At 44.4% G+C, this 9,334-nt stretch overlaps 1 pseudogene; it reads left to right on the forward strand.

Annotated features, from left to right (window-relative positions):
• Positions 1–7,858: 7,858 nt before the first annotated feature.
• LOC102038030 overlaps positions 7,859–9,334 on the forward strand; it is a 14,432-nt pseudogene continuing 12,956 nt past the window's right edge.

The raw sequence follows: 9,334 nt of genomic DNA on the forward strand, positions 1-9,334 counted from the left end.
GATTTTAAAATCATAGAAAATTCGGGGAGCTAGAAAGAAAGTTAGGCTTAGCAGGCCCTGGGAAAATGCTAAGGGTAGGCCCTGGGAAATGTCAGACCTTGTATTTGCGGGATCATGTGAAACTGCACCTGTGTAGTCAGTACATGATAAATTATATAATTGTTAGATGTGATTAGAATAAATTATTGTTTAAAGAATCATGAGAAACTATGTTAGAGGTTTGAGGGGGTCACGAGAAATCCATGCTTGGATGGAATCAATGTATACACTACAACAATGTAATTTTAATAATTAATATGTAAGTTATGTAAAAATAGAATATAAAACATGTTTGGTCTGAAACCATGGCAGGTCAGATTTGGGTTTGTGTCCCTTGACACCCAGAGCTCTTAATAAAAGCACCTGCATATAATCATTCTGTGATCATGTGTTCCTGAATGCTAACAAGAGGAACACAACTGGAGAAGCATGCCCAAGGGCAGCTGCTTGTCACCAAGTCTTTTCCCTGGGTGACATGGCAATAAGAGAGTTGATAGCACATCAAACATGTATATAAACAATGAACAGATGTGTGTAGGTTGTATCTTATTAAATATCTACCATGGTTTATCAGGGTCTGGGCACCAGTCACCCAGCAAGCTGATTTGGTTGAAGTAGGGCAGAGTAATCACCAGCAATGGCCCACCACTGCCTTCCTTCCACCTTAGCTGCAGTGTGTGCTCAGAGGAGCAGCACATCCATGTGGAAGAGGTTTTACAGCGACCTCTGTGAGCCAGAGAGAAGTTTGAGAAGAGGATCCATGTTCACCCCTGAAAGAATTTCCTACCAAGGTCATTGACATAGAAACCAAGAAAGAAAGAAGGATAAATAAGAGAAACCTGAACTGCCTATTCCAATTAGCACTTTGTTTGTCTTTTCCTGACCAATGAGTTAAGTGTAAACATATGAGTTTTGTAAGAGTGTATAAAAAGCATGCATGCTAGAATAAAAACAGTTTGAAGCCTTCTGAAAATGGAGTGTTGCTTTGTATTGTGACTGTCTCAACTACGACACATCCATACAGATCCTTCTCATTCCTGGTGCCCCCCATGCCCTGAGAACATCTCAGTTCCTTGTCGGGCATCAGAGACCCTGCCCACCTGAGGAAGAGCTGCAGTGACCTGTCCCCACACACCTCTGTCTGTGTAGGACACCTGAGCCTGCTCTCCAGGCAGGAGGTTCTCTACTGCAGCAGAGGCTGAGCAGCCCTGAGCTCTCTCCAGCCTCCCAGGGCTCACTAGCAGGATGTGCAAGGGGATCCCTGTTGAAGAGGATATCTGCTCTATCCCATGACCATTACAGGCTCCACGTGGGGTACAAATACGTCACTGAGACCTGAGAAGGCCAAAGGCTTCTTAGACTTCATATAGAGATAGTAGGAATGTGCTTGTGCTTCTGTCTCCTATTACTGGCAGGGACACACAGAATACATTGTTGTTTTCAGTACAGTTTCCCAACTGTAAGTTGTTTTTTCTTCATTGACATGACATTTTGCACCACCTTGGCGTGGTTTGCTCCCTAGAAGGCTTCACCACCTGAGTGGAATGTCATGCAGAGGCTGGGTGTCTGGGGAGAGTGGGATGATGACAAATGTCCTGGGTGTGAGAGTCTGCTGTTCCTTTGGACTCACCCAGTACAGCCATTCAGAGAGCCACACAGATCACAGAAGGGTTTGGCTTGAACAGACCTTTAAATCTCACCTAACCCAATCCCTCTGACATGGGCAGGGACATCATGCAATCTTATTTCCTTCAATGTCAGAAATAACCCACAGAGGTGATAGTGCTGTATCATACACATATTTCTGAAAAATCATGCCTGGCAACTCATAATGAAAAAAAAAAAGCTTGAACCACACCCCTAAATTCCTGTTATGGACAAGGAGAAATGCTTATCCGCATGCAGTTACTGCTGAGAATATGTCCAGCCTGTGGTAATGAGAAGAATCTCCTGTACTCTGCCTGGCCTGCTGCTCCTCACCTGGTGGAGCTCCTTCCTGATGTGATGTGATGCATTTTGCTGCCCCAATGAGCTCCACAGATCTCTGACTCTGCCTGCATGTCACTCTGCTCCTCAAGGACTGAAAGCAAGCAAAGCCTGCTGCTTCTGCACATTTCATCTGATGTTGATGGGAAGCAGTGTTATGGATTTGGTGCTCTGGAGGGATATGCTTGGCAAGTGCCATGGAATTAACTGTCTGTTGATTGAATGAAGTGAAATAAAAGATTTCACTGATAGCCATAGCTTCAGCTGCATGGGAGTGGACACCTGGACACATCCCCAGACAGAGGGGACACCTGGAGACTTCCCCAGCCAGAAGGGACACCTTGGAGAGCTGTCTGTCTTAGGGAATCACAGAGTATATAGTTTAAGAGTAGCTTCCAGTAAAGACTACAAAACCCCATTCCTTTTCCTGCTGTTGCCCATAGAGGCCATTCTTGTGTTTCCAGTTCATGAGCTTATGAGTCTGAGCAGGCAGGAGGGGGAGGTTCCCAGTGGCCAACACACAGCACCTGCAGGAACTTCCCCTTGCCCTCCCCAGCCTGGCTAAAAAGTGCCTTCTCACTCCTTATCTCTCAGTTAACTGCTGGGATGGGGGGAACAAAATGCACATCTTAGGCCTTGGCAGGAGGGAGCAGCTGTCTGATCTCTGTCTCAAGAAGGATCTATTTTCAGCATGACTGAATCCTTTCTCCTCCATGGGGAATGTGCACCTTGACAACACTGCATTGCTGTGCAGCACAGTCTATCCAGAGATGGCTTCCAGCCTGCCTCTTGCCATGAAGTTCACCCTGAAGAGATGGAAATAGAATGGGCAGAAGATTAATGGTTCCCAGGAAACATTGCATTTTTGGTGTTTTTTTTTTTTTTTTGCTTTGAGGTGCTTGCACTTCTTTCAAAAGATTCCTTCCTGGACAGATTTATCCTTGCTGTACCCGGATAGAGGACACATGGCAAAGTTTCCCCTGAAGTAATTTTTGGGGATCTAGAGAGTGAAACTACAGTGAAATCTGAATCATCCATTTCAGATTAGAGACTATTTCTTTGTAATAAACAGCTATACCAGTGTCATATAAATGGCACTTTGGTGAAAGAGAAGAGCTGCATGAATTAAACTAAATCCAAAGCAGATGCTCAGTAGCTTAGACTGCTTTTCAGGTATCCTTATGACAGCTGACCAAACACTTCACTTTCCATGAGCTTTATGTCGTATACTACAACACAGAATGCTGGGTTATTTGCCCAACCTTTTTTTTGCACTTGCTCCTGTCTCCGCTTCCAGCCTCCACAAATGTAGTGTCTTTCCCCTGTAGACATTGAGAGTTCATATACTACCTGCATTCACAATGCATGCTCTTACAGCTACCATTGCTTTAGCCCTAATTTCCTTCAAAAAGATATTCAAAAACAACAGCTCGAAACACTGAAAGAGAAGTTCTTGTTTTCTGTGTTCTTATGCCATTAATGCAAAAGAGGAAAAAAGGAAATGGATGTGAATTTAGCACTTTCAAGTGAAAGTAGTTGATGTTTTAACATTTTATCTTGTTTTTATAATTTAATCAGCAATACAGATAAACATGAGAGTAAGATTTGAATCTCTGCGATTCCACAATTGCCATTTAACATTGTGTTCTCTGTGTTAAGGACACTGTGCAGCTGAGTACTGGTGAGGCAAAACCCTGAGGTGAATCTGGGACCCAATGACACAAAGCAAGTGCAAAGTCCTGAACCTGGAGAGGAGGTAAAGCCCAGGCACCAATAAATGCTGGGTGCTGACCAGGTGAAAAACATCTTTGCAAAAAAAGAGCCTGGGGGTTCTGGGGGACAGCAAGTTGAACATGAGCCAACAATGGGTCCTTTCTGTGAGGAAGGTGAATGGTGTCTGCATTAGGAGTGCTGCAGCAGGCAGAGGGAGGTGATCCCTGCCCTTAATTCATCACTAAGGTCACACGTGGAGTGATATCCAGTGCTGAGCTCACCTGTATAAGAGAGATACAGAGCTACTGGAGAGGGTCCAGAAAAGGGCCAGTAAGATGAGCAAGAGACTGGAGCATCTCATAAGGGAAGGCTGAAGGAGCAGAGTCTGTTCAGCCTGGAGAAGAGAACGATCAGGTGAATTGTATCCATGGATATAAATACCTGGAGGTGCACAGAGGATGGAACCAGGTCCTTTTTGTTGTTGCCCAGTGACAAGACAACAGGCAATGGGCACAATCTGACGTACAGATTTTCCCCTGTGAAAATCTGGGAATACTTTTTTCCTGTAAGGGTGACTGAGCACTGGCACAAATTTCCCAGAGCTATTGTGAAATCTCCATCCTTGGAAATATTCTGGATGAAAGAATCTCTTTCATTGCTGTGTTCTACTTCACAACCCTCTCCTGAGATTTGGACCATTTTCAAAAAAGGTTTTATGTTCTACCACTGGACTATGGGGACCTACTGACACTAAATTCAATGCCCAAATCTCTGGTGAGTGTCAATACCTGGAGACACCTCAACTCACAGACTGCTTCCCATTCAAACTAGACCTTCCCTCAGCTGCCTGCCCAGAGCTAGCTGGCAGTGTGCCTCACTCCTGCCTCTTGCACAGCTGGTCCACATCCTGCACAGCACAACAGCAAAACTCCAAAGAGCTCTCTGAGTGGAAAGGCTGTGTTGTTGGCTACTGGAAAGGCAACCCAAAGGTGATCTAGCCCAGCACTCTCAGCTAAAAAATCACAGAATCATGGCTCTAGGGGGAGTGGGGCATGGGGAAGTGAATTGCCTTCCCATTTTTTCCCATTTTTATTTTTCCCATTTTTTTTTTCCTCAGAGTCATCTGCTGACAAATCTTCATGCATCCCAAAATGTCTCAGGACATCAATCTTTCCAGTCTCTCACGCCTGGTTATAGGAAAAGTTCTGGTTAGCCAGGAATGATGATAAATGATGGAGAGTGGCTGGGCAAATTCTTCCCACAGTTCCCTCAGTGGCCTCAGGTGAATCCTGTCTGGCCCCACAAATTTGTGAGTGTCTAAAATCAGGAGGTTGCTGACTAATTCCTCCTGGATTGCAGGGAGTCCATTCTGCTCCTCTACCTGGCTAACAGTTTAAGGGGCTGGTTGTCCTGTGGATAACCACTCCTTCTGTTGATAACTGAGGCAAAGAAGGTGTTAAGTACCTCAGCCTAAATCTGACAGGATACAAATCAGCTCACATGACTGTTCTCTGTCCCTAAAACAAGACCAGTCTCTCTCCAGCACCACCAGTAAATCCCCTTCCTTCCCCCGTCTCCATCAGCATTGTCCAGGCATGTTTGCCACCCCCAGTGCTCCTGGTGGTTTGGACTAAGTGTGCAAAATATTTGTAATGAACTGGAAGTGCCTGACTGAGGATGTATCAGCTAGAGAGCATCTGGGACTGCATGCTGACATGATGTGTTTGTGCATACATCCAATTATTTGTGTAGGTATTACTGAAAAGAAGATTTTTTTTTGCCACTTGTAAGTAAGTGTGCTGGTTTCACTTGGAAGGCATTTCAAATCAGTTATTCTTCCTAGGGTTAAGTTGCCAGCAAAAGCAGGGAGCATCTTGCTCACTGGCACTAACCTGCAGATCAGGAGTTTCAGCAGGTATAACCCATCACAGGGTTCACAAGAACAGTTTCCAGAGAATCTCCCACTTATTTCCAATCTGTGTGTGCAGAGAGGCACACAGGCACATGCTTCTGTGTGTGTGTGTGTGCCCACCCTTCCTGACATCCCTAAAGCTGCCTCACATCTGTCAGAGCCATCAACTTCAAAAGCCCAGGTAGAGCCCAGCCTCTCCCTGCTGCAGTGTTTATCTGATCACCCTGTGCCTGTCACCCTCCTCACCTCTTCTACATCCGCACTTCTGCTTTCAGGGTTAAACCAACAAAACTGCCAAAAGGTTTTAATAACACTAATTTATCTTTTAACATCCTGTTTTATCTATTGTACAGCTGGGGTAGTTGCAGCACAGACATACCAAGCAATCCATCCCAGGTTGTGCAGTGAGTCGGTGGGAAAGGCAGCAATAAAATCCATAAGTCCTGAATCCAAGTGCTTTAAGTGCTTTGACTAGTCCAGATTCCCTCCTTAACACCCTTGGAAGATTGTTTATAGAAGATGTATTCATATAGCCACTAAGACATCAAAATTTTCTAATTATATCTAGTCATGTCAAATGACAATTATGCCCTTAGTTCAGTTTGCCAGACAATGCTTCACCAAAGAGGGTTTGCCAAAATATTTTTGACCAAAGAAAGAGGAGGCATCTGGAGCATCTGCAGGCGAGATCGTATAAAATGTCCCTGCAACACGTCTGCCCTGGCTCCACAGAAAGCTCCAAGGTAAGGGATGGGGTCTGCAGGCTGCCAGGAAGGGGATGGCAGCCTAACGTGCCACCGCATTCCTCTCCGGTGCTCCTGTGCAGGAGGGGACTCCATTACAAATCTGTTTTCAAGGCACCTGCATGTTTTCACTCTTGATTTTTGTGCAGCAGCAATTTGGGAATTATCATTTCTGTTTTACAGCACTGATCAGCTGCCAGCTCACAAGCCACACATCTGGTGTCACGAGAGGTAAGAAGCTGATTTACCAATTTATAGGAACAGAGACAGATCCTTTTGGGTGGGGTGTCAGGAGGGTTCACTGGTTCACCCTATATGCAAACCTGGTGGGATTGCAGTAAAAAGAGGTGAGGGTGCCCAAGGCTGTGTTTGAAGCCTCTGAGTACTGATGAAAGAGCAGCAAATCCCCATGGGGACATTCTTCACTTCTGCTTAACTGACCTTACATAAATCAAGGAGTGCTGCCTTCCCATCTTTGCTATGGCAGGGAGAATGAGACCAGATAAGCACAGCAGGGAAAAATGCAAACTCCTGTATTCTGCTTAAGAATGTATTAATTATTAAATCATCTGAACATACAGACCTTCTAACCACCTTTGCAGAGTGCCAGAATTCTCAGCTTTCTTAGATATCCATTTTCTTACTCCAGACAAAAAATATATTTATCACCTAAAGAATAAGGAGGGAAAAAAATTGTATTGTAGCTAGAGGATTTTCAAGTGCAGTTGGCTAAATTTGGGTACCCTAGATGTTTAATAAATCAAAACTTTTGAGAATTCTTGTGTTCCTAGATTTTTTCAGTAAGTATTTATTTGAGATATTAATGAAGCCTTGGAAATTCCAATTTCAATGACTGAATTTTATTTCACCTAAGTCAGAATTTTGGGACTAAAATTATTTAAGTATTGTAGTGAAGTGTGACAAATGCATAGAGCAAATTAATTGTGGCAGAATATTAAAAGGTCACAAAACCTGTATTTTTTTTTTCCAGTGGAGAACCTCATTAGCAAAATTTATTAATTACCCTACCATTAAATAGGTAAATGTCCCAGAGATTCATTGTTTTCCAAGATGGTAGGTCACCTATACTACAGTTTTTCAATAGTTTTATTTCACTGTTCATCCTTTTTACAATTTCTTTTATTTCCATTCCTAATAGTGATGTCTTAGTGGAACTTGTTCAACAAATTCACTCTTGTCTTACAGGCATAGTATTCTTAAAGGACCAAATCCACAGTTCTGAAAAGGTCATAAATGGGTGTTTGAAGACCTAGACTGCACCCATGAAAGCCTCTTATTTTGACATAAAATTAAGTTCCTAGTTATCTCATGTTAAAATACCCTGAGTAGGAAGAGACACCAAGGCACAGAATGAAACTTCCCCAAATCTTACGGAATAAATAATCAGTGCCATATTTTTTCTCCTCAGAGTGATCTGCTGAGATATCCTCAGTGAAGGGCAGCCATGGCCTCTGGAGATGCTGAGATGGCTGTTTTTGGGGAGGCGGCTCCTTACCTCCGAAAATCGGAGAAGGAGAGAATTGCAGCCCAGAACAAACCTTTTGATGCCAAGTCATCTGTCTTCGTGGCTCATCCCAAAGAATCCTTTGTGAAAGGGACAATCACGAGCAGGGAATCGGGAAAAGTCACTGTCAAGACTGAAGGGGGAGAGGTGAGTCAAAAACAAGGATCAGGAACAACATTTGCTTTCCTCACTGGGTTCTTAGCTGACATATGAGGATCTTTCTGTTTCCTTGGCAGACCCTGACCGTGAAGGATGACCAAATCTTCTCCATGAACCCTCCCAAGTATGACAAAATCGAGGACATGGCTATGATGACCCACCTGCACGAACCCGCTGTGCTGTACAACCTCAAAGAGCGTTACGCAGCCTGGATGATCTACGTAAGTGGCAGCAGCAGCTTCCTCCTAACGCCTATCAGTTCATGCTGACTGGTGAGTGTTTGGCCTCCCTCAAAGCAATTTAATCAAAAAAGCCCTGCTGATCTCAATGGAGCATGTGAGAAGCCAGCTGGAGCCACCCAGAAGCATGACTGTGAGCTTAGTCGATTTATGTAGCAAACAATTTCAAGTGAAACTGACCTAGGAGCATTCATGAACTTATGATGAATTATTTGTATTTAATTGTACAAAATTCTACACCCTCCTACTGCAGAAATAGAACTTAGCTCAGTTTTCTACATTTTTACACGGACAAGAAAGAAAAAGTTATTTTTTCTTCTATTTTGAACTCGGGTAGGTACTTTGGTTTCATTTCTTGAGGAAAATTATGGGAAGGGCAAGTGATCAACAGCTTGTCTCAGGTCCAGATGCCTTTGACTGTTCAATATATCTATTTGAGCTCATGCTTAATACTACTAGGACATAGAATGGAATTGAGTAGTCTTGGACTTTTTGAAGCATCCCCAACTTCGGTTTGCGGTTTTACTTCTCATTCAGCTTAGCATTATCCAGGTCAGCTGCTAACACATCTCCCATTGTTCTGCTTTCACAGATCGTGAGAACCAGTCCATCCTGATCACGTAGGTACCCCCCCTGCGCGGGTCCCTGCGGGGCTGCCCGGTGCCAGGGCCCCTCCTGCCTGACCACGCACCCTCTGCTTCTCTCTTGGCTTTGGCAGCGGAGAATCCGGGGCCGGGAAGACTGTGAACACCAAGCGTGTCATCCAGTACTTTGCAACAATTGCAGCCAGTGGAGACAAGAAGAAGGAAGAGCAAGGATCAGGCAAAATGCAGGTGAGTCAGGAAGGCCAGACTGAATGCTTGGCCTGTCATTGCCCTGTCAACCAAACACAGTCACTGAATAATGATGTCCCCACAGGGAACGCTTGAGGATCAAATCATCAGCGCCAACCCACTGCTGGAGGCCTTTGGAAACGCCAAGACCGTGAGGAACGACAACTCCTCACGCTTTGTGAGTT

Source organism: Geospiza fortis, unplaced genomic scaffold (genome assembly GCF_000277835.1).
Source record: "Geospiza fortis unplaced genomic scaffold, GeoFor_1.0 scaffold503, whole genome shotgun sequence".
Lineage (NCBI taxonomy): Eukaryota > Metazoa > Chordata > Aves > Passeriformes > Thraupidae > Geospiza > Geospiza fortis.